Source organism: Myxine glutinosa, chromosome 13 (genome assembly GCF_964187855.1).
Source record: "Myxine glutinosa chromosome 13, kmMyxGlut1.1, whole genome shotgun sequence".
Taxonomy (NCBI): Eukaryota; Metazoa; Chordata; class Myxini; order Myxiniformes; family Myxinidae; genus Myxine; species Myxine glutinosa.
The window spans coordinates 51,598,716-51,625,239 of NC_136273.1; the positions used below are offsets into that span (position 1 = coordinate 51,598,716).

A 26,524-nucleotide genomic window follows, 5' to 3' on the forward strand; every position below is an offset into this window, starting at 1 on the left:
GGGAAAATTCATCACTGATGTGGCACCCCTAAATATTATTGGATTCCATTCAAATTTGGTGTGGTTTCCTTTGACACCAAAAGGAACAAAAATAGACCATGTCCCGGAGAAAATCTGCATTTTGATTTTTTGAAGCCCACCCTAATATATATATATATATATATATAGATACATATTTATTACCCTGTATATATATGTGTATATATATATATACATTTAAAAACATATATATATATATATATATATATATATATATATATATATATATATACATACATATATATATACATATATATATACATATATATATATATATATATATATATATATATATATATATGTATATATATATATATATATACATACATATATATATACATATATATATACATATATATATATATATATATATATATGTATATATATATATATATATACATACATATATATATACATATATATATATATATATATATATATATATATATATATATATATATATATATATATATATATATATCCAAATATATGTGCAGTTCTCCAGCTTTCAATGAGCGCAAGTAATGACGTCACTGCCATGTACATACGCTCTGCCTGTCAAGCTCTCAAGAGAACCCTCTGACAGAGCAGAATTTTGATCTTAGTTCAGATACTGTCATAAGTGTATGTAAAACTCACAGTTACCGACCTGGTTTCGCCCTTTTTGGGGCTCATCAGGGCAACGCAGTGAGTACTGCATACACTTATGACTCTGAAAACCTTTCGGTTATATACCAGTCACTTTTCGATTTCATACCATCAGTGGTGAACCGCCATTAATGTATCCCATCCAGCTATGCTGTACCTTAATGGAGCGATAAGTACCATCTGCCACATGGCACATTACCTCTGGTATCCACTCATTATATGGAATCCCCTGGATGCAGCCGGGAGCAAACCAATCCAAATATATGGTTGTATATATATACAACCATATATTTGGATTGGTTTGCTCCCGGCTGCATCCAGGGGATTCCATATAATGAGTGGATACCAGAGGTAATGTGCCATGTGGCAGATGGCACTTATCGCTCCCATTAAGGTACGGCATAGCTGGATGGGATACCTTAATGGCGGTTCACCACTGATGGTATGAAATCGAAAAGTGACTGGTATATAACCGAAAGGTTTTCCGAGTCATAAGTGTATGCAGTACTCACTGCGTTGCCCTGATGAGCCCCAAAAAGGGCGAAACCATGTCGGTAACTGTGAGTTTTACATACACTTATGACAGTATCTGAACTAAGATCAAAATTCTGCTCTGTCAGAGGGTTCTCTTGAGAGCTTGACAGGCAGAGCGTATGTACATGGCAGTGACGTCATTACTTGCGCTCATTGAAAGCTGGAGAACTGCACATATATTTGGATTGGTTTGCTCCCGGCTGCATCCAGGGGATTCCATATAATGAGTGGATACCAGAGGTAATGTGCCATGTGGCAGATGGCACTTATCGCTCCCATTAAGGTACAGCATAGCTGGATGGGATACCTTAATGGCGGTTCACCACTGATGGTATGAAATCGAACAGTGACTGATATATATATATATATATATATATATACATATATATATATATACATATATATATATATATACATATATATATATATACATATATATATATATATACATATACATATATATATTGTTACAGAAGCGGTTGTGGATGTTGGTTTACCGAGCGGTTTGGTATGACCGCGTCTGCACAGTTTACCCGATTATACTCGAACGTTGGCCGAGTCGCGCTACGCTAAATCAATTGAGGAAAGGACACAACGGCTGGGTTAAAATGACACGACACCAGGGGTACAGTTCTCAAGACCTCCGGAGGAGGTTATAATATTTCGGAACGTTAGATTACAAGGACGAGAGAGACAGCATAGGAAGGTAGGCACTTAAATACGGTCTTATAGTAGCCCCGACAGACGACAGATAAACGGGACAAGACTGACTCACACCGGGATTGATGGCAAGGAAGGGCAGGTAGTCGATGGCTCAAGGTGCACCTTGGCTCAGGGGCAGAATCGACCCGGTCCGGTCCAGAGATGCGGGAGGTCTCTCAGCGCTCGGAGGTGGCGACTTCTCTTTGCAAGCTGGGGGCGCATCTGACGTCACGTCCGGTAAGCCGCTGCGTATATCCAGCGGGGAGTGACACGCCCTCGGCTCGTTAGCTCCGCCCCAGATGGAATCGGCCCGTTGCTTCTTATTGGGTGCGGGGGTTACCGGGCTCCGCCCTTGACGAGGGGCCGACAGTCAGCCCCTTCGTGGTAACCCCGTCGGCGCACATGGCAATGGCGGCTAACTAAGCCGGTGTGAGGACGCACACTCCCCGCGCGCTGTTGTTGTAGTTGTTGTTGTGGTTGTTGTTGTTGTGGTTTCATGAGGAAGATGGGAGGAGGTATGGGGAGGTCCTAAACTCACTACTGGTGCCATACAATCACATTCTGGTGCAACGAAGAGTCAGAATTAATGGAAACGAGTCCTTAACTGACATAGACTAAGAATAACTAGCAAGATGTCCGAAAGTTGTCTACGTGAGATGCGGTGGACCTGGGCACGACATTTAATGGGGGAAAAAGGGGAAGGTCGGTTCTACAGAGTGTTGTTTACAGACATTGGGACTAGGGAATGGGGGATTGGGGATAGTTGGGGAGTATTGGGGAAATAGGGGAATATTTACAAGCGGATATGGAGGCCAAATCCCATATCCGCAACAATATATATATATACATATATATATATTGTTACGGACACGACTTAGATGTTGCTTGACCGAGCGGAATGGCCGCCGTGTTCGCACAGTTTACCCGATTACACTCGAACGTTGGCCGAATCGCGCTATGCTAAATCAATGAAGGAAAGGACACAACGGCTGGGATTAAGGCAACGACACAAGGGGTACAGTTCTCAAGACCTCCGGAGGAGGATATAATATTGGTTATGCAGAACGGTTAGATTACACGGCAAGAGGTAAAGCACAGCAAGATGGGCACTTAGACACAGTCTTATCTTATTCCCGACAGACCACAGACAAACGGGACAAGACTGACTTACATGGGGATTGATGGCAGGGGAGGGCAGGCAGTCGATAGCTCAAGGTGCACCTTGGCTCAGGGGCAGAATCGACCCGGTCCGGTCCAGAGAGGCGGGGAGGCATTTCTCAGCGCTAGGAGGTGGCGTCCTTTCTTCTCCAAGCTGAGGCGCATCTGACGTCACCTCCGTCTTCCTGCGCATGCCCAGCGGGGAGTGACACGCCCTCGGCTCGTTAGCTCCGCCCCAGATGGAATCGGTCCGCCGCTTCTTATTGGGTGCGGGGGGTTACCGGGCTCCGCCCTTGACGAGGAGCTGACAGTGAGCCCCTGCGTGGTAACCCCGTCGGAGCACATGTTCAATGGCGGCTAACCAAGCCGGAGTGAGGACGCACACTCCCCGCGCCGCCGCCGCTGTTGTTGTTGTTGTGGTTGTAGCATGAGGAAGAGCGGCGGGGAGGTATTGGGAGGTCCTAAACTTTCTAACGGTGCCATACAATCATATTCTGGTGCAACGAAGAGTCAGAATTAATGGAAACGAGTCCTTAACTGACATAGACTAAGAATAACTAGCAAGATGTCCTATAGTTGTCTACGTGAGATGCGGTGAACCTGGGTACGACATTTAATGGGGGGAAAAGGGGAAGGTCGGGGCTACAGAGTGTTGTTTACAGATAATGGGACTAGGGAATGGGGGATTGGGGATAGTTGGGGAGTATTGGGGAAATAGGGGAATATTTACAAGCGGATATGGATGGAGGCCAAATCCCATATCCGCAGCAACAATATATATATATATATATATACATATATATATATATATATATATATATATATATATATATATATATATATATATATATATTTATATATATATATATATACGTATATATATATATATATATATATATATATATATATATATATATATATATATATATATATATATGTATATATACGTATATATATATATATATATATATATATATATATATATATATATATATATATATATATATATATATATATATATATATACGTATACGTATATATATATATATATATATATATATATATATATATATATATATATATATATATATATATATATATATATATATATATATATATATATATATATATATATATACGTATATATATATATATATATATATATATATGTATATATATGTATATATATATGTATATGTATGTATGTATATGTATGTATGTATGTATATGTATGTATGTATATGTATGTATGTATATGTATGTATATATATATATATATATATATATGTATATGTATATATATGTATGTATAATATATATGTATATGTATATATATGTATGTATATATATGTGTATATGTATATGTATATATATATGTATATTGTTGCGGATATGGCATTTGGCCTCCATATCCGCTTGTAAATATTCCCCTATTTCCCCAACACTCCCCAACTATCCCCAATCCCCCATTCCCTAGTCCCATTGCCTGTAAATAACACTCTGTAGAACCGACCTTCCCCTTTTTCCCCCATTAAATGTCGTGCCCAGGTCCACCGCATCTCACGTAGACAACTTTCGGACATCTTGCTAGTTATTCTTAGTCTATGTCAGTTAAGGACTCGTTTCCATTAATTCTGACTCTTCGTTGCACCAGAATGTGATCGTATGGCACCAGTAGTGAGTTTAGGACCTCCCCATACCTCCTCCCATCTTCCTCATGCAACAACAACAACAACAACAACAACAACAACAACAACAACAACAACAACAACTACAACCACAACTACAACAACAACTACCACAACAGCGCGCGGGGAGTGTGCGTCCTCACTCCGGCTCGGTTAGCCGCCATTACCCATGTGCGCCGACGGGGTTACCACGAAGGGGCTGCCTGTCGGCTCCTCGTCAGGGGCGGGGCCCGGTAACCCCCGCACCCAATGAGAAGCAACGGGCCGATTCCATCTGGGGCGGAGCTAACGAGCCGAGGGCGTGTCACTCCCCGCCGAATATACGCAGCGACTTACCGGATGTGAGGTCAGATGCGCCCCCAGCTTGGAGAGAGAAGTTGCCACCTCCGAGCGCTGAATACCTCCCCGCATCTTTGGACCAGACCGGGTCGATTCTGTCCCTGAGCCAAGAGTGCACCTTGAGCCATCGACCAACCCGCCTTTCCTTGCCATCAATCCCCGTGTGAGTCAGTTTTGTCCTGTTTATCTGTCGTCTGTCGGGGCTATTATAAGACCGTAATTAAGTGCCTACCTTACTATGCTGTCTCTCTCATCCCTGTAATCTGACCTTCCGCAATATTATAACCTCCTCCGGAGGTCTTGAGAACTGAACCCTTGGTGTCGTGTCATTTTAACCCAGCCGTTGTGTCCTTTTCCTCAATTGATTTAGCGTAGCGCGACTCGGCAAACGTTCGAGTATAATCGGGTAAACGTGCAGACGCGGTCATACCAAACCGCTCGGTAAACCAACATCCACAACCGCGTCTGTAACAATTGGTGTCAGGAGTGTCGGATTCGGACCTGGGACTAAATTTATTAGGCCCAAATTTTGGAACACCAATTGTACCACTAGGGTAACAATTGGTGTTGGGAGGTAGAATTCGATCCGGAGCGCGTTTCCCGCGCTCGAAATTATAACGGCGAAATTTGATTGTGTTTTACAAAATATAAAAACCCGAATTTTGAAAGTCGCGCTATGGCAGACCAAGTCGGCTGGGGTCCGGTAGAGGAGAGTGAGGCAGGGTCGGTCCAGGACCAAAATGAGGGACGTGAGGAGAGCGAAGCAGCGAGGGTAGCAGACGCACAAAATGGCGCCTCGCTGGTCACGGCGCCCGCGACCGTGGCAGCGCCCCTGGTGGATTCGAACCTTTTTATGTTGCAAATGGGGGCCCTTATGGAGAGGCTAGAAGCAAAAATGGGGGTAATGGGAAACCAAATGGGGGTAATGGGGAACCGGATGGATGCTCAGGGTGAGCGATTGGAGGGCCAAATGGGGGTAATGTGGGACGAAGCGAGGGGTACCGGTGAGGGATTAGACAAGAAATTAGAGGGGTTAGACAATGGGATAAAAGAGGTGAAAAATGGGTTAATGGGGTTAGAAAACAGAATGGCCGCTCAAGAGAATCAAATGGAAGGGATGCAAAAGGGGTTAGAGGGGTTAGAAAACAGGATGGAAGGCAAATTGAGGGACATGAGGGACCAAGCGGAAAGGGAAGTTAAACAAATGGGGCAGCATATAGAGGGGGTCAGAATGGGGGTAGAAACCAAACTGGATGCTCACAGGGAGGAAATGGAGCAGATGAGGGTGGCATCTGGGCAGGAGATGCAAGTGATGGGAGAGGAGATCAGAAGAGGGGTGAGTGAGGAGGTCGGAGGAGTGCGCGAGGAGGTGAGGCACTGTAAGGAGCGCATGGAGAAGGAGGTGAGAAAGGGGACTGTAAAACTGCAAGGGGGTATAGAGGAGTTGACGCTGGGAGTAGAACAACTGACAGTGGGACAAAAGGAGTTGGGGGACCAGGTAAAGAAGAACACAGCGGTAATAGAGGGTTTAAAATCGACACAGAAGGAGATGAAAAAGGACGTAGGGGTAATTAAAAAAGAGTGTCAGACGGTACATGAGGACCTGACGAGGAAAATGGACAAGGTGGTAGAGGTGATGGAGGTTAAAGAGCGGGAGGTGCGGGAGCACATAGAAAAAAATAAAGTGGAGTTAGAGGAAGAACTTAAAGGGGCGCACGAAGAGATGAAGGAGGTGAAGCAGAAATTAGAAGAAGTGGAAGAAGGGGTGAGCGAAATTAAGAAGCGACGGAGAGAGGATAAGAAAGAGATAAAGGAGGAAGTAAAAGAATTGGTCCAAAGTCTGTGTTCGGATCGTGATGATGTGCTCATTAACCGGATGAGGGATTCGCAGGTGATGGAGGAGAAGCGAAGAGAAAGAGGACCCGGTGTAAGTGGTGACCAATATGGTCGTGCGTATGATGCGCCAGGTGATTTAATAAGCTTGGGGGTCGAGATAGACCCGGATGTTCGTGAGAGGCCAAGAGTGAGGTGTATGGCTGGTCCGGAGGGTATGGAACGAGAGGTGCGAGGTGTGGGTGAGCAAGGTTGTGGTGGTATGGAATGGGTAGCGGGTTGCGGAAGTGTGACCCATGCATCGACACCAACAGGGGTAGTTGTTGGAGGGACCGGGGAGGCACGAGAGCCCCTTGGGGGTAATGTACTGTGGGGGCCCGGCCGGTTCGGCCCCGCGCTGACCCCGCAAGGGGCGACGCACGGGGTCCGGCAGGCGGGCAACGACTCGCATACGAGGTGGTCCCACAAGGTCCCACTCGCGCCGTATGACGGCAAGAGTGATCTACGCGCGTACCTGGCGCAGTTCGACTGTGTGTGTAAGGGCAACGGTTGGGGTGAGGACGAAGGTGGAGTACACCTGGTGGCCGCATTGCGCGGCGCGGCGGCGGAGGTGCTGACGGCATTACCAGCGGGTGCTCTCACCCTGCCAGCCCTCCGCGACGCCCTAATTAATCGATTCGGCATTGAACAGCAGAGCGAGCTTGTTAAAGCTCAGCTCACGCTGCGGAAGCGCAAGCCCCAGGCAGCCATCGGGGAGCTTGCCCACGACATTCGCCGCGCAGTGGGGATCGCACATGCTAGCATGGCAGCGGATTCCCGGGAAAGCCTGGCGCTGGACCATTTTATCCAGGCCCTCCCGGATATTGAGCTCCGGCAACAGCTCGCCATGTGGCGTCCGCAGACTCTGAGCCAGGCGGCTGACGCTGCGGCCCGTTGGGAAGCAGCGAGGCCCCTGGCCCGGGGGGGCGAGCGTCTCGCAATGGCGGTCCGCCAGGTGGGACCCCCGATGGAGGGCGGACCCCTTAGGGGGCCCGCCCCCGACGTGGGTCCTGACCTGGTGGGCATGGTCCGGAGGCTGGTGGACCAGCGCCTGGCGGGACCTGGACCATGGCAGGCGGCCCCGGAGGTGGCCCGCGGTGGACCACGAGCGGGTAATCCAATTCGGACCTACAGGGGGGGAAATTTGGAATTCCGGAGGCAAGCACCTTATCAGGTGAGGTGCTATACCTGCAACCGTCTGGGTCACCTGGCGCGGCACTGTCGAGCCGCGTGCCGGGATGATCCCCGGCGGTTGAGGTCCTCAACTCCGCCCAGGGGGGAGCGGGTTAGCCGACCCCAGACACCCCCCCCCCCCCCGCCAGACCCCGGGAAACTAGAAGGTGTCGGGCACGTAGGGCGGTGTTCGGCAGAAGAGGATGGAGGAGAGCCCTCATTGACGCGACAGGTCATTTATTGTGGCCAAATTGGAACCGGTAGCCTGACAATTAGATGCAAAATTGCCGGCGTGGGGGTAGACGCCGTAGTGGACACAGGAGCTAGCACCACGATCATCAGCCCTGTGGTCCTTGATTCGAGCGCAGGTGGCTGGGATAAGATCCAGCGCCTGCAAAATTATAGTTTGCAACTTGCTACCGGGGTAACGGCCCCGATCATAGGGCGTGGTTCTGTGACCCTCAAGTTAGGGTCGGTAAGGAGGGAGATAGATGTTTGGGTGGCGGAGGTGTGCGACCCATGTTTAATAGGGTTGGATTTGTTGACTGCCAGCGGTTGTAAAATCGACTTGTGCCGGGGGATCCTGCAGGTGGGAGTAGAAGAGCTGCCGTTAGGGGGAGTGAGCACGGCCGAGAGAGCGGAGCTGGAGGCTTCCGAGGCCGTGACCATCCCCCCAAGGGCCGAGGCGATAGTGCCGGCCCGGTGGGCAGCTCGCCCAACATGGCAGGAGTCCTGCGGCCTGGTCGAACCGGTGGCAGCGCAGTCCATACCGGGTTTAATCGTGGGCCGCACCCTTGTAAAAACGGACGGACCGGTAGTGGCCGTCCGAGTAATAAATATGAGTACAGAACCACGCACTATAGTAAGGGGCACGAGGGTAGCTGGCTGCACCCCAGTTGAGGAAGTCGCGACAGTGAGGGGCGAGAACGTCCAGCCGAGCCGACCCCGGGGGGAGCCTTCAATAACAAGTAGGAATTGGCCCGATCCCATTTGCGAGGTGGTTGGAAAAGTTGCAGCAGTACGATTTTGATGTGGCCCATAGGGCCGGGAAGGCCCATGGTAATGCGGACGCACTCTCTCGGCGTCCTTGTCTGGGGGAAAACTGCAAATTTTGTGCGAGACACGAGGAGAGGGAACAATTGGGCGATTCGGACCCGACCCTCGTTGTCCGGGCAACCCGGGTGAGAGGGCCAATTTTGCCACTAACCGCAGATGAGGAATTCGGAACTTTGGCATGGAGCACGGCCCAGCAGGAGGATCCTGTCCTGGGGCCAGTGTTCAATTGGGTCAAATTGGGGCAAAGACCAAAGGGGGAAGAGGTCACCCCCCTCGGGGCACAAACAAAGGCATATTGGGCTCAGTGGCAGACCCTGGAATTGAAGGATAACATCTTGTATCGCAAGTGGGTAGAGGTTCCCTCTGATAGAACTTCCTGGCTGGTGATAGTCCCTGACAAATTCAAGAACGTCATATTGCAACAGGTGCATGGTACCCGCTCCGGCGGCCATTTGGGCAGGACAAAGACAATATCGCGGGTACGCCGGAGGTTTTATTGGGTGAATATGGGGCGCGACATACAGGACTGGTGTCGGAGATGCGACGCCTGTACTGCCAAAAAGGGACCAGCACGGAGGATGAGGCCCCCCCTTCAATTACACCAGGTGGGGGCCCCCCTAGAGCGGGTGGCCATGGATATCCTAGGCCCACTACCCCGCACCCGCCTAGGTAATAAGTACATCCTCGTTGTGATGGACTACTTCACCAAGTGGCCGGAGGCCTACGCCCTCCCCAACCAAGAAGCAGGGGTGGTAGCGCAGGCCTTCGTGGAAGGATTTGTGTGCCGGCATGGGATTCCACAGGAGTTGCACACCGACCAGGGACTAAATTTTGAGAGCAAATTGCTAAAAGATGTGTGCAGTCTCCTGTCAATTCGGAAAACAAGAACCACGTCCTTGCGGCCACAATCTGACGGGATGGTGGAACGGTTCAACAGAACATTGATACAACAACTGGCACTGTTCACCGCCACCCGTCAGGATGACTGGGACGAACATCTCCCTTACTTGCTTATGGCCTACTGAACCAGCCAGCACGGGGCCACCGCATGCAGTCCAGCGTTGCTTATGTATGGGCGGGAGTTACGGGCTCCCGCCGACTTGCTATGCGGTCCCGTGCCAGACACAGTGGTTAACCCGCCGAGGGAGGGGTACGCACGTCACCTAGAGGAAGGCATGGAGCTAGTCCATGCCTTCGCCCGCCGCCAACACCATCTGGCGGGGGAAAAGATGAAGCGCAGGTACGACGACCGGAGCCAGGGGAGTCAATACGCTCCGGGGATGAAGATTTGGTTCTTTAATCCCCGGAGGCGGAAGGGAAGGTGCCCAAAGCTCACCTCCCCCTGGCAAGGCCCAGGAGTCGTCCTGTCGCAAATCTGTGACGTGGTCATTAATATCAAAATGGGGCGACGAGCCCTCCCTCGGATCGTCCACGCCGACCGGATAAGCCCTTACACCGGCGAACAGGCGCCCCCGTGGATTGCCTCGGCTTTAGATGCCGAGGCGGGACCCAGTACCTCTGAATAAGGGGGGCTTATTAGTGCCAGAGGACTGGGGGATTGAGGAGCGATAGGCCCGGTGGGTAAGGGTGGCATCCCTGCCACCCTTCCCATATGGGGGCAAAGGAGCTATAGCTTATGGGGTGTATGGCAGTGAAAACTAGCCCGGGTGGGTTAGGTTATATTGATAGGGCCCTAGAAGATGACATTAGGTAACGTTAAGGTTAGTTAGTGACTGATACCTGTAGTGGGGACGCAGGTAGATTAGTATGGATGATAATGACGAGGGAGCGCAATAGTTTAAAGGGACGACTGGGAAGCGCAAGTTTCAGAAGGGAGTAGTTAGCTGAGATGATGCCGTGTGTGTGAGAATTGAACAGGTGTGATTGCACAGGTGTGCAACTGGACAGGTGTGTGGAGCAGTGTGTGAGTAATGAGTGTTGTGGATCAGCGCGAATGCGCTTGGGGAGAGAAGGGTGCAGGTGGCACCAGGTGTGAGAGCACAGGTGTGCAAGTACAGGTGAGTGGAGAGAGTTGGAGTAAGTGGTACGGAGTGGTGTGCATGGTGCGAAGGTGTGGATGGGGGAAGAGTGGACCCCTTTCACGAGTACCCGGGGCGGGTAGTGTAAGTGTTAGGTAGAGGGTATAGGTAAATTGTGGTTGGATATTGGCATTTGTGGTGCGGTTGCAGAATGGTATTGTGGATGGGTGCATTAGTGTTGTGGAAATGGCTGGGCGTGTAGCCTGTTAGTGTGTGTAGTTGGTTGGGCACTCCACCACTGTGAGGATGTCGGCCAGGTGAGGCCGCAGGTGGGCTCTGGGAGCCGGTAGTTGTGAGTGGGTGCCTGAGGATCCCGGGTGTGGATCGGGCAGCCCAGTGCCAGAGAGGGCACCGAGTGGGGAGAGCGCCAGAGGGCCTTCCCCAGGTAGTTAGGTTAGGGTAAGGAGCAGGTAAGCTCGGAGGCAACTGCAGTGGTGGGGGTGTGCAGGTGGGTAGACCCGCTGGGAGAGGTACACGTCGCGGCCCAGAAATTGTGCGAGGGCACCGGGAGATGAATCGGGGGAGTGAGACCCCAAATTGAAAAGCACCACAGTTGGTCAATGGGAATTGGTTTTTAGAACCCATAGTGTAAGTTGGCCAATGGATTGGCAGGGAAAGACCCCGGGTAATGTAAAGTTGTTAAAGTCATTTAGGAAATAGTTAGGATTGATGAACCTGTCGCACCATACGCAGCCACTTACCTGAGGTGATGATGATGACTCCACACCTGTGTTTTCTTTGTTCTGTTGCAGGAAATGAGAATTGCTGTTGGATTTGTGAGACGCATCACGACGTGGATGAGACATTGGGGTGATTCCATCTCTCCCTCCTTAGGAGGGACTGATGATGAATTGGTGATGGCAAATTATGATGTTGAGTTGGAGATGGCAAATTTTGATGAGAGTTGAAAATGGCAAATTTGATTGGTTAGGAGGGAGAGAAGACGAATTTGGTTTATGGGAGGAACGGGGAAGACAGTAGGGACGTTTGTTGATTTGTAAAGTAGATGTTTATGGGTAGTGTTGTGTTTTGTGGATGCAGTAAGGGGTAAGGGAGGGGCCATGTAGGTTACCTGGTGGGGGGGGGGGGGCGTACGGTAGGAACGTACCTGTCTCACCTGGTTCCCATGTGCCCCCAGTGTGCATCATCTTGTATTGCGTGCACTTTTGCGCCCTTACCACCTTACTCACTTGTCTGCTTCTTTTGTCTCCCACCTCCGAGGATCTGGCTTTGGGGCAGAGAGAGAGGAGAGAGAGGTGCTGGCTCCGCAGTTGTGGGCCTGCACTTTCGCTGCTTGCTGCCTGGATCGATACACCATATGGACCGCAATTTTGGTGGCCACCCACAATGGACCGCAGTTCTTTTGCGGCCAAGCACCACCCGTGGATGGACCTATGGGTCAACGTGGCACCTATGCCATACAGGTGAACCACTTACAGTTGGCCCCCTGACGGCCACAATAAAGAAATGGACGCGGTTGGCGCCTTTCTTTATTTTTAAAGAAGTAAGAAGGCCAAGTGCACCACTTGAAGGCAAGACCAGCGGCAGAACATCGGCCGGCTGCGACACCACCGGTGATTTATAAACACTTTATTGGTGCACCGGATGGTGCTGACTACATGATGGGGTGGTGCTTTTGGTGCTGGGAAGGGGTGCTCTGCACATTCTTAAAGGCCGTAAGGCCACAGAGCACTCGTGGGTTGGTGTATCGATGCTGGCATGCGTGCTCTCTCTATGCATAACATCTGCATGTGTTCCTCCAAAAACAGGTCCTGGATCGTAGTGTAAATATCAGCGTAGTCTTGTAAATAATGCTCCCTACCGGCTGTATGTTTAGTTTGCGAATTCTTTCCGTGATTCGGTTATCCTGTGGGTGTGTTTCTGTGAGGAGAAGGGTGCAACGTCGCAGGGGGACATATTTACTCATTTGTGAAGATCTGTAAAACTGTCGCACTCAGGGTAGAGTTAATAGTAGAGGGAACTACATCTGAGTGCCACACTAAAATAGGTAAAAATTTATCGGGTCGGGACGCCCCGAGGGTAGAGAAGGGTGCAATGTTGCGGATATGGCATTTGGCCTCCATATCCGCTTGTAAATATTCCCCTATTTCCCCAACACTCCCCAACTATCCCCAATCCCCCATTCCCTAGTCCCATTGCCTGTAAATAACACTCTGTAGAACCGACCTTCCCCTTTTTCCCCCATTAAATGTCGTGCCCAGGTCCACCGCATCTCACGTAGACAACTTTCGGACATCTTGCTAGTTATTCTTAGTCTATGTCAGTTAAGGACTCGTTTCCATTAATTCTGACTCTTCGTTGCACCAGAATGTGATCGTATGGCACCAGTAGTGAGTTTAGGACCTCCCCATACCTCCTCCCATCTTCCCCATGCAACAACAACAACAACAACTACAACAACAACAACTACAACTACAACCACAACTACAACAACAACTACCACAACAGCGCGCGGGGAGTGTGCGTCCTCACTCCGGCTCGGTTAGCCGCCATTACCCATGTGCGCCGACGGGGTTACCACGAAGGGGCTGCCTGTCGGCTCCTCGTCAGGGGCGGAGCCCGGTAACCCCCGCACCCAATGAGAAGCAACGGGCCGATTCCATCTGGGGCGGAGCTAACGAGCCGAGGGCGTGTCACTCCCCGCCGAATATACGCAGCGACTTACCGGATGTGAGGTCAGATGCGCCCCCAGCTTGGAGAGAGAAGTTGCCACCTCCGAGCGCTGAATACCTCCCCGCATCTTTGGACCGGACCGGGTCGATTCTGTCCCTGAGCCAAGAGTGCACCTTGAGCCATCGACCAACCCGCCTTTCCTTGCCATCAATCCCCGTGTGAGTCAGTTTTGTCCTGTTTATCTGTCGTCTGTCGGGGCTATTATAAGACCGTAATTAAGTGCCTACCTTACTATGCTGTCTCTCTCATCCCTGTAATCTGACCTTCCGCAATATTATAACCTCCTCCGGAGGTCTTGAGAACTGAACCCTTGGTGTCGTGTCATTTTAACCCAGCCGTTGTGTCCTTTTCCTCAATTGATTTAGCGTAGCGCGACTCGGCAAACGTTCGAGTATAATCGGGTAAACGTGCAGACGCGGTCATACCAAACCGCTCGGTAAACCAACATCCACAACCGCGTCTGTAACAATATATATGTATATATGTATATGTATATATATGTATATATATGTATATATATGTATATGTATATATATATATGTATATATATGTATATGTATATATATGTATATATATGTATATATATGTATATATATGTATATGTATATATATGTATTGCGGAGGATATGGGAGGATATATATATATATGTGTTGCGGATATGGGATTTACACCCATCCATATCCGCTTGTAAATATTCCCCTATTTCCTCATCCTTCCCAACTATCCCCAATCCCCCATTCCCTAGTCCCATTTTCTGTAAACAACACTCTGTAGACCCGACCTTCCCCTATTTCCCCCATTAAATGTCGCATCCAGGTCCACCGCATCTCACGTAGACAACTATAGGACATCTTGCTAGTTATTCTTAGTCTATGTCAGTTAAGGACTCGTTTCCATTAATTCTGACTCTTCGTTGCACCAGAATGTGATTGTATGGCACCGTTAGAAAGTTTAGGACCTCCCAATACCTCCCCGCAGCTCTTCCTCATGGTACAACAACAACAACAGCGGCGGCGGCGCGGGGAGTGTGCGTCCTCACTCCGGCTTGGTTAGCCGCCATTGAACATGTGCTCCGACGGGGTTACCACGCAGGGGCTCGCAGTCAGCTCCTCGTCAAGGGCGGAGCCCGGTAACCCCCCGCACCCAATAGAAGCGGCGGACCGATTCCGGGCGGAGCCAACGAGCCGAGGGCGTGTCACTCCCTGCTGAGCTTGCGCAGGAAGAGGGAGGTGACGTCAGATGCGCCCTCAGCTTGGAGAGAGAAGACGCCACCTCCGAGCGCTGCAATACCTCCCCGCATCTCTGGATCGGACCGTGTTTGATTCTGCCCCTGAGCCAAGGTGCACCTTGTGCTATCGACTGCCTGTCCTTCCCTGCCATCAATCCCCGTGTAAGTCAGTCTTGTTCCGTTTGTCTGTGGTCTGTCGGGGATAGATAAGACTGTGTCTAAGTGCCCATCTTTTCTGTGCTTTACCTCTTACCTTGTAATCTACCCCTTTTCTGCATCACCAATTATATCCTCCTCCGGAGGTCTTGAGAACTGTACCCCCTTGTGTCGTTTCATTTATCCCAGCCGTTGTGTCCTTTCCTTCATTGATTTAGCGTAGCGCGATTCGGCCAACGTTCGAGTGGAATCGGGTGGGATCGGGTTCTAATCGGGGAGTAACTGTTCGGACGCGGTAATACACCACCGCTCGGTAAAATAACATCTAAAACCGCGTCTGTAACAATATGTATATGTATATATATGTATATATATGTATATGTATATATGTATATATATGTGTGGGGGTTCAGACCCCCCCCCCCCCACCTCCCCCCTTGTGTTCTATTATCGTTTGACCTATTACCAAGTATAAACAAGAAAATGTTCTGTTTTTGATTGATTTCTGTATACTCATAATACTTTCATGTTCTTTGGAAACCTGTTATCCCAGTATTAGGCTAAAGATGTTGCTCAATTACCAAAAATAACTAATTTGTATGTGTTGCTTTGTAAACTTTATCCATTATATTTCCTGTTAAAGAATTAAGTTACTGCGATGGCATGTTCTCTTACTGTCGAAATGTATTTTGGAAACTTGTTATAAAAAGTTATATGCTTTGTAAATCCAGACCCTGATGATATAATCCCTCTGTGAAGACCAACCTATCTTTCCCAGTCCCCCTTAAAGGACTGCGTTATATCACTTTCATGTTTGACATTTTTACGACTTGCTGAACTCCCCCAAAAATCAGGTTCTAGAGAATCGTCAACATGTTTGACCCTTAAATGACCTTGGAGACTACTCTGTCTTTCCTTTGTCTCGAGAGCAAAAACCACACCCCAATATTCCCTTTAAAAAGTGAAACTCGACCGAATTATTTCAGAGCATCATGTTGGAATCCTGGTCCTTGTGGGCCTCAGTTTAAGCATTTTGCTTTCCACCAAGCTTGTGTGTTTGATGAATCAAATAAATATCTCAGTTGTTCCTTCTCTCAATCATGAGTCTTGAGTCCTAAATCATGGATCCGTCAAAATGGCGAGCCAGGCAGGAGATCAGCTCCGGCAGACTCGGGACGCGGCTCCAGGCGCGAGTGAGTGGGAAAAAACACCAGCTGGTTTGATCGGTCTGGGTGAGGTGAGCCTTGGGTTTATTTTGTTATAGACTGGGATGTTAGGCTAAATTGGAACTCACTCTGTCGCTCGGTGTCGTTTGCCTGTTTCCTGCTCGAGCCTGATCCTCGAAAAAAATTTAAGAACGAGCCGTTTTTGGGCTCCAGAACAACTGAGCTGTTTATAGGATTCGTCAGGGTAACGTTACGGGACGGGAGAGTAAGGTGCCCCAAGTGGCGCCGAGGATAAGGAATAAATTGGTTTCGTAAAGTAAGGTTAGAAGCGTCATAAGGACGCCGGCAAAAGTAAGGTACAGTTAGCATATATGCGGGAGAGATCTCTGATTAGGCGGCTATATGTAGGAGAGATCTCTCGGGAATAAGGAGTAAGGTTGCCTGATTACCTGGCGGTTAGCTGGACAGGTAAGATACGGTTAGCACACAGAAAGTTGTGAGGCGGGCGAACCTCTAGGAGTTAGACTAGAAAGCTAGGAGTTAGGCTAGAGGGCTGTGAGGCGGGCGAGCCTCTCGGCTCTCGATGGCCTGAGGAAGCAGGCAAACTAATTGCATGTGCAGGATGAGGCGATTAAGGAAATAAGATAGGTAAGCGAGCCAGGGAGCGACCAATGTCGCTCGTTGAAGATCAAGACCCGTGGAGGGGTTAGGTAGATCAAACCCCTACCCCCCAAGCCCTAACCTCTGTCCCGGGGCTTCAGGCAACACCCCCTGCGCAGCGAGCCCCCCCTGCCCCCCTTCCCCTGCTTCACCCTTCTCACCCCTTTCCTCCCCTTGTCCCAAAAATCCCCTTTTCCTCTGAATGAAATGAGACGTATACGAATGAATGGGAATTGCTGCACAAGATGCTCTGAAATTGATGCGTGTGCATGAATCCACGTGTGCTGTAATGTACGCGGTTAGTGTCAAGTTGGTCGGATATAAGGAAACGCATGAAATGCGAGCCGGTTTGACAGTCACGTGGTATGAGGAACATGAACGAATGTGGATTTTGATGACCACTGTGCAACACCACTGTGTGGGCTTCGAATCATTGTGATTGGCCGCTTGCGGTGTGGGAATCCAGACCGGGATTGCCGATTCTGGCATCCATCCGAGGGTCCTGGTGATGTTCGGTAATTGACGTGTGTATTTTTATTTGTTTGGGACGAGAGGCGAACGGATGGTCTGGCGGTTCTTTTATGGTGTGCGAGCGGGCACATTGAAGTGTGTGAGGGGAGATTCAGTCGACTTGGGGTTGGTGTAGACCTGGGTGTTCGTGAGAGGCCGCTGGTAAGGTGTGCGACAGGTACAGAGTGTGACAGGAGAGGATGCAATCAACGATTATATTGTGTATTGGTAACTCGTGTATTGGTATATCCCTGACTGATTGACAGCTAACTATGTTGACAGCTCAATGTTTTGACAGCGGACTGTCAAACTGTCATAACAGTCCGCTGTCAAACTCGTTTGAAAAGACACGTCCCGACGCGAGAGGTAAACCCCGCCGTGAACGCGAATCGAGCGGCATGCAGGCTGGTTGCCGCGGCAACGGCCCTCGCAGGAAACCGCGAGGCGAGAGTGTTGGGATTCGTGTGGAGGCACGAGGATGCGCGCCGGGACGGGGGGCGACGTGGCGTCGTCGCGTTGAGTTGGTTGTGCCAGGTCGATCGGCGATCTCTGAATTTAAATCGGATTTTTGTCGTGTGTATTGTGCATTCGTCATTGACGTGCGTGTGTGTCGATTTTAGCGTCTATCCGAGGATCCTGGTGTAGAAGAATTTTGTGTATGATTCACAGGACTCCAATGACCGGACACAGGTTTACAAAAGGTCTGGTTTATTATTCACTTCATTCCATTTACCAAATAATACCGCATTATTCAATGGCTGAGATTAACTCTTTTCCATGGTCCTTTTCGTTCGGCTGATGTTCTTCCGCAGCGCCGTACTCGTTCATTCCATCGTTCCGTCGGGCAGGGCTTCTGAGGACAAGTCTACTTTACTCAACGTTTGCTCTCGTTTATATCGCCAAACTGGACTTAATCTCCTCTCCGCTAATGCCCCGAGGTCATGCCTGTACCAAGTCCTGGTATCAGCTCGCTCCCCTCCTGCTGTGATTTCCATTTACACAGCAGGGGGGGGTGCTCTAGCCTGGGGCCTTGACCAGGTGTTTCAAGAGATTACCATGTTTATACACATTCTGACACTCATTTACAAACTCGTCTTTAACAGAGTTTGCATGTAAAATGTATCTGCTTTGTTACCAGGTTAATTAATAAGTTACCAGTGCCAATTAATAAGTTACACTGAGTTACATTTCCACAATTCCCTCATTTTTTTGTTTTTGTTTATATTAACCATTAATCTAAACATCAATATAAGTAAACAGTCAATCACTACAAGTAAACATCATTACAAGTATAAGTAAATAATCATAACTTTGGTAATCAAATTCCCTTAGGCATACACCGTCATCCTGCAAGAATCACAAAACATTTCGTTGGTCATTGACTCCTTCCATATTGTTCAATCTATTGCATTTGCATCACAAATATATTTTCAAAACAACACTTCACCATCACCAAGATACAACAATTTCACTTCATTTTCAAGTTTTGTAAAGCATCTGCACCATCTGGCAAAAAACGTTTGCCTCCACACAAATGTTGACTTTGTTTGAAAGGAAGGGCTGATCACTTGTGTTTGAATCCAGGTATGAAACATTTTCTCCTAATGTCTTCATAGCTCCTGCACTACTTCGTGTAGGATTTCGCTGTTGTGGTAACACTGCGGAGTCATAGACTGACCCTTCTCTCCATGTAGCATTCTTGCCACTTTTTTGCTGTGAACCATAATGATTCCTTGAACAAGGCCTTCACCCAGTTGTAGTCGACTTGCCTCCTCCCTCATTGTGAGTGGGCAGCAAGTATTGGTGTGACGTTGATTGGCCAGCAAGATGTGGAACAGGGATGCCGGATGCATCCACACTGATGTTGGGACCATGGTGTTCAGGTCATTCATGGTCCTTACCAGGAGCAACCAGCAGAATCGTGCACAGCTGTTGTGACAAGGGCACAGCCGTTTTTGCAGCTCCATGCTGGTTCCCCGGACGTTGGTGAAGTAATAACATATGTCCCCGCATTTCACAGAGGTTGCAGGTAAAATGTCGTTGTCCTGCAACTTCTGATGTGGTGAATGTTCGAAGTCTTCGAACAAGAGTAAGTGATCGCCTTTCTTTCATATGTTGCAGTGTGATCCAGGCAAATGGTCACATAAATTTCCTTGGTGAAGGTAAGCATTCATCTCCAAGTTACACGGGAGAATGTCTTCATCATTCTTTGAGAAAGAGGGTGTATGCCACGATTAACTTCATTTTTTAGCCACAAATTTTCTTTCTCGAACTTCTTCCCAATTCCGTTAGCAATCCCTCCAAAATGTGATCTCGTCTTATCTTTATGCTCAGTCACATCTGAATCTGCTTTCCGCACACACTGGATCAGATAGGGTGCATCTTACCATGAAATCAGCATAATCATGTATATCTTCCGACAGTTTCACATTCAACAATTTGTTGTTTTTCCTTAACACAAAAAGTTATATTCATTTATATGCGTCACACAAATAATATTCAATCAGGTATGTATTTTATTACTAAACTAAGAATAGCATCCACAATTGCTTTCAGGTTAATATAGTTCAAAAATTAACTCATGCAGGTATTTTAGCACTACTCTAAGAAAATTAATTGTATATGATTACAATCACAAACGGGAATACCTAATTCCCAACAACAATTTTCCCAAACCAACAAATTAAACATAATGTATTATTACCATAATTCCTCTCCACTTTTTCTTTTCCCTCTTTTTCCCTTAACAGTGTGGCACTCGTGGTGATATGAGTTCACTGATATTGTAATTGACACAACTTATAACATTGTCGTTATGCCATTATCTTAATTCTACTGTATTCATTTGCAACATCACTTGATTTAATCTTTTAATCTCAGTATTTATGTCGCCATAAAAGTCTTCCTTTTCTGGTTCCACATTTCTTTCCTCATTTGTCACTTCATGCGTTATCATCGTGTTGTTGGTTACCTTATTCAAACACACCGTCACTAAGGCTTTCAAGCAAGCCACCACTAAAACAATTGCCAATATAACTACTAAACCAACAAACAAGTCTGCTACTCCTTGTATATATTCATATCTATGACATAGTTATATGTCGATGACATTTAACATTATATACCAAACTAACAAGCTTCCTAAAAGGTAAATAAAGAAAATCCCTTAATATGTAACATAATCAGATTATTTGTCTTACCCTGATCCCCCTATCTCCCGGGGTTGAACTCAATCCCCTGATCATGAGTGTAGTTGTGATACATTTTTTTTTTCACTCATGCTGTATTAATATCAGCAGGTAATTGTATGTCATGTAGGCAAATAAATGTCACTATTCCAAGTAGGAATATCACATGTTGAAAATGTAATGTTTATCAATGCAAGGGGTGTTAAAATGTAATTCAAATGACTGTAAATCACGACTATCATTTATCTACCACTGAATGTTCTGCTGGGCTGCTAGGTGCAGCCTCATTTTCTGTGGGATCGTCCACCTTAGCCCCATGTGCTTGTTTGCAATGAGGGGCATGAATCCAACTTTCTATTTTGGGTCCATCTTTTTTTTCTATTCTTATCAATCTCCTATGGTTTATCATTTCGTTCCAAGATACCGCAACCAAAGGTTTTAACCAAAGCTCTACCAAACTATTTCCAATTTGAACAAAAAATGCCAGTGAAACAATGATTCGAAGAATTAACTTCAAGGGGTCAATAAATTTATTCTATAGCCAGATCTAATTTTCCCATCCAATAGTTTGCCTTGCCACATGTCATATTATAACACCTTAATAAACCTTCGAAAAAATGTTTCCCATCTCAACAAATTTCCTTTTTTACAAATAGCCATGTGTAACTTACGTATTTAACTACAATTTCCTCTCAATTTGTTTGGCCTAACTGGCCGCAAAAGTGGCTGCCAGCATGCAGTACCGTTTTTTATCTACCAAGGAAGTGTTCCACACAAGACCTCTACCAAAATGTTGTTTGTAAAAAACACATCTGGGATTTCTGATTACATGGATGCACACTCTCAGGACATTTTCAGGCTGCTGTTAACAATCCACTACGATGACTTAATTCCTTTACCCACAATCAAATAATTAGTACAAATTGAGGATATTATCCCTATCACATTCTTTTATAGATTCATTATGTTGGATCTAATTTTTCCCAATAATTTTCCACTGCTGTAAGGCGGAACAATAGCTCTCATAAGTCTTAGTAATATCGTACTTAATTTGCCCAGCAGAGAATAATTTATTTACTATCCTTTCTCATCTGTTAACCAGTGACTTTGTTTAAACTCCAGAACTGAAAACCCACAATAGTTCAAACCAGCAAAATTTTCTTTACTATTTTCCCATATCATCTATGCCTAAAACACATCCATACATACAGCACAATTTATATGCTGATAAAATTCAAGTTTATATATATAAAATCCATGAGCAGAGTATTCTGGGAAGTCAGTGTAAGACCTCTCCCAAATTTGGATGATTTTGTACTTCCTCATTTCCTTTTATGAAGCTCATATCCATAAATAGATGTTATTCTCATATACATTCTATCAAAAAATGGAATCCCAAAATTACTCACAATTTTACTATTAATTAATGGCTGCTCATAACCCAGCACATCAAATTTTTTATATTCCATTTCCCTTGACAAAAGAGATAATGTTCATAATCAAATTATATTTCTATTTTATTTTACGGATTCTCTGGATATTCAATCCCATCCACATATCCCAATCCCATCCACATATAACTATCCATTTCCAGACAGGCACACTGTCGGTGTCAACAATCTTGTAAGATTGATACACAAAAACACACACACACATGCATTATGCATATTTGTTTGCGTTGGAACCATTATTTAGAGATCAAGATGGGTGTCAATTTTATTTTAATTTCATAAAATTTGTCCTTCAATTTTATAAATGCTAATACACAAATAGACCAAAAAGTTTATTCTTAGAAAAACCCCTATAATGTCACATTGAAATTACCCTTTCAGTTCCCACCATAATTTATCCTAATTTGACTACACATCCATTTGCATGTCAGTCGACCACTGACCTATCAATCATGCGGAACACTAGTCTGAAATTCCCACCTGATCATCATGTGACTCTTGTCACTTAGTTTCAAAAATTTGCAAAGCAATTGTTCCAACTTTGTAAATTTAAAATTGTGTGCCCAACATAAAAGATCCAATTTCGGCATTTGGTCAATTATTACTAATTTGTTTATAAGCAAAAGAAAGAATGAATAATTCTTGCTCCGAAAACTTTTCAGACCCAAGAATCATCGACAGTTATTCATGTTTGTCCAGTAATCGAATCTGTTGAGGCCAATCATCATTTGGGATTTGCAGCAATGAAGGCCTAATCATTGTCTGAGGTATCGGTCAGCACTGGTACCCTTGATCTTGGTTTACCCTATTAACTTGTCTTCCTTTTGGTATACGGACATCCTCTTTTCCAATGTCCCATCCGTCCACACTTGAAACACCGGTTTCTGTCGTTGTCTGATCTGTGCACCTGTGCATTTGTATTGCTGGGCTGCATCTCTACATCCCTGAGTTGCCACTGCAATCTCTCGTTGTCTCCTGAAACACGAAAAAATTCTCTGTACCGTCCTTTTTGGGGAGACAACTGGAAATCAGATGGGACAACTGTGACTTTCATTCCTAATTTCGAGGGCAGTTGTGCATTTGTCTCCTCCACTGTATCCTGTATCCTTTTTATTTTAAGTTCTAGTTCCGTTATCCGTTCTTGCTGTTCCCGTTGTCTGGATTCACCATCCCAAAGATGGAATGCAAGCCAGTCTACCGTTAGATTCTGTCTCTTCCTGGCTTTCAATCTTTGTTCCAATCTTTCCAATCGACTTCGCTCAAATGTACCATCTCTTGGAAACTCCTCATCATGTCCCTTTGTCCACAAATACCAATTCTCGACCTGCCTTATAGCTTCTGCACCATAACGGTCGTACATATGATGTGTACAAGTACCTTTTTGTGGAATCTCTGGTTGTCCTTGTGTATTCTTGCAGGCTCCATTTCCCATTCTGCCTTTTATCAAAGTAGCGTTGGATGTGTTGTAGTTTGTTCCTCTAAAGCTTCACTCGTACCTCCAGGAAGGGTCTCTCCACCTGTTCGCACGGTGATTTCCAGAGAATCTCCCTCAGCCGTGGCTTTTGCACAATCCAATCTCACAGATCAGTATTTGCAGATGAGCCGGAGGGTCAGTATGAAATGGGTGAATCCTCAGGTGTCCGCTCTGTTGACGGGGAAATCACACAATGGTAACCGCACATATATATCTGTATATAAACTCACCACCTTGCTCAATATTCCCAGGTTGTCTCCACATTGTTAATATCACGCAAAGATATCAAAGCTTCTTTCTTGAGACCGCATTTTCATCAATCAAACAATCAATATATTCAATTCAATTTATTCAGTTAAATTTATTCTATTAAATTCAATCAATTAGATTCAATCTCAATTAATTCATCAATATTCATCAATAAATTAAATTAATCATTCTGGATGACTCCTTGCATAAGCCCTTTCCCCAATGATGTCAGGACAGGTCCATCCATTGACCGTCACCTCTGGTTCGTACCTCATGTTAATTGATGAATCACCATCCTGTCCTAGGGTCATATCTGACATATTTCCCCATTTTGCCTGGTCTCCACAAATTTTCTTTGCAACCACTAAAGGCAACTCATCCTTCATTCGTGAGACAGCCAAAATGGATGGCAGATATTAAAGTTCATTGGGAAAAATATCTCATCATTTTTCTTTTAATAGTATCCAAAATCTCTTGGCAATATAAATTTCGTAAAACTCCTGAAATAAGACTGTAAAATTTCTTCAATCATGCTAAATTTTGAAACTCCATCGCTTGTAATACCCAATTTATCCCATAGGGCTTGAAAGTTCTTTCCCAAGTTCATGCAGCATTCTGCATTTGAACCCTATGATATCATTCATAATAATCATCATGATTTTATAGTCATGGTCCTATCATAATCATCTATTTAAAACGAACATTTCCTTTATCACCACAGCTATGTGGTATAATCAACAATAGAATAAAACTGTACATAGCAACAGGCTACCTCATGGCCACTTAGTATACCTATTGACAATAAGTCATAACAATATCGAATAATCATTGAACAATTCAAAAATCGCTTCCACTGCTCCAGCCGCAGCATTCGTCATTTTGTCTGCTCGTCCGCATGACCAAAACGAAATAAAGGGAGCTCAACCATTACACAGCGCTTTTAATGGCGCATGCCATAGAAACTCAACGCAATTTCGACTCGGCCAGAAAACGAGCAAATTTTGCAGGATGTTAACTGGAATTAGTCGTGAAAATATATCCAAAATACTCAAAAATAGACACCCACAAAAATAAACAACAAACCCAAACAAACCCAAGGTCGACCATATTACACAATAAATTACATAATTTCAGCATCGTATTGATTGCTGAAATATTCCAGGGTTTATACACACCTCAAAAGAGGTATGCGTGGTGTTGCCCCCTCCCACGTTTATTCCAGGGTTTATACACACCTTAAAAGAGGTATGCGTGGTGTTGCCCCCTCCCACTTTTAATTCCTCATTAAATTCCTCATTAAATTACTTATTAAATTACTCATTAAATTACTCATTAAATTACTCATTAAATTACTCATTAAATTACTCATTAAATTACTCATTAAATTACTCATTAAATTACTCATTAAATTACTTATTAAATTACTCATTAAATTACTCATTAAATTACTCATTAAATTACTTATTAAATTACTTATTAAATTACTCATTAAATTACTCATTAAATTACTTACATAGTTTCAGCATTGTATTGATTGCTGAAATATTCCAGGGTTTATACACACCTTAAAAGAGGTATGCGTGGTGTTGCCCCCTCCCACGTTTATTCCAGGGTTTATACACACCTTAAAAGAGGTATGCGTGGTGTTGCCCCCTCCCACTTTTAATTCCTCATTAAATCGTTTCCATTTAAAAAACATCGCTTTTACTGCTCCAGTCGCAGCATTTGTCACTTTCTTTGCTCAGCCGCATGACCAAAACGAAATAAAGGGAGCTCAACCATTACACAGCGCTTTTAATGGCGCATGCCATAGAAACTCAACGCAATTTCGACTCGGCCAGCAAACGAGCAAATTGTGCAGGATGTTAACTGGAATTAGTCGTGAAAAATATATCCAAAATACACAAAAATACACAAAAATACACTCCCACACAAATAAACAACATTTATTCCGTTCAACAGAACAAACATTTCCTCTATCATGACACGCATGTCTTCAAAATTATATGACCAAGAGAAAAAGTAAAATTAATTAAAACTGCGGGCAGTGATGATCCGGGGACCATACCGCTCCATCCTGATTGGACGAGTGCGTGCTAGAGTCGTTAACAACGACAGTCCAGATCCGATTGTTCAAAATTTCAACTCAATCGATCGAAAAATGAACGCAGGGATGCATTTTAAAGGTGCAGTGGCACTAACTGAGTTGCCACGAATATGGCCATGAAATTGCCAATATGGCCATCACAAAATATTTTCCTTAATCAATTGGCTCATAGCATAACCAATCTGCAAGTATTTCATCCGAAGATGTGTCTCTGAGGACTTTTAATTAAATAAGTCATTTATAAATCAACGAGTTAATTTATTAAATGATTAATCAATAAATCAAAATTTTCCTTGACAGCCATATCACTCGGTCAGTGTCATGTCCAAATATCAGCTTCCTTACTCAAAAGGTGCCTGAGTTAATGTAATGTAATTACTGTAATAAGATTA

At 45.7% G+C, this 26,524-nt stretch overlaps 1 protein-coding gene across 1 annotated transcript in view; it reads right to left on the bottom strand.

Annotated features, from left to right (window-relative positions):
• LOC137438677 (uncharacterized) overlaps window positions 1–26,524 on the bottom strand; it is a 461,521-nt gene that overhangs the window by 12,449 nt on the left and 422,548 nt on the right. The gene's annotated exons all lie outside the window — the stretch shown is intronic.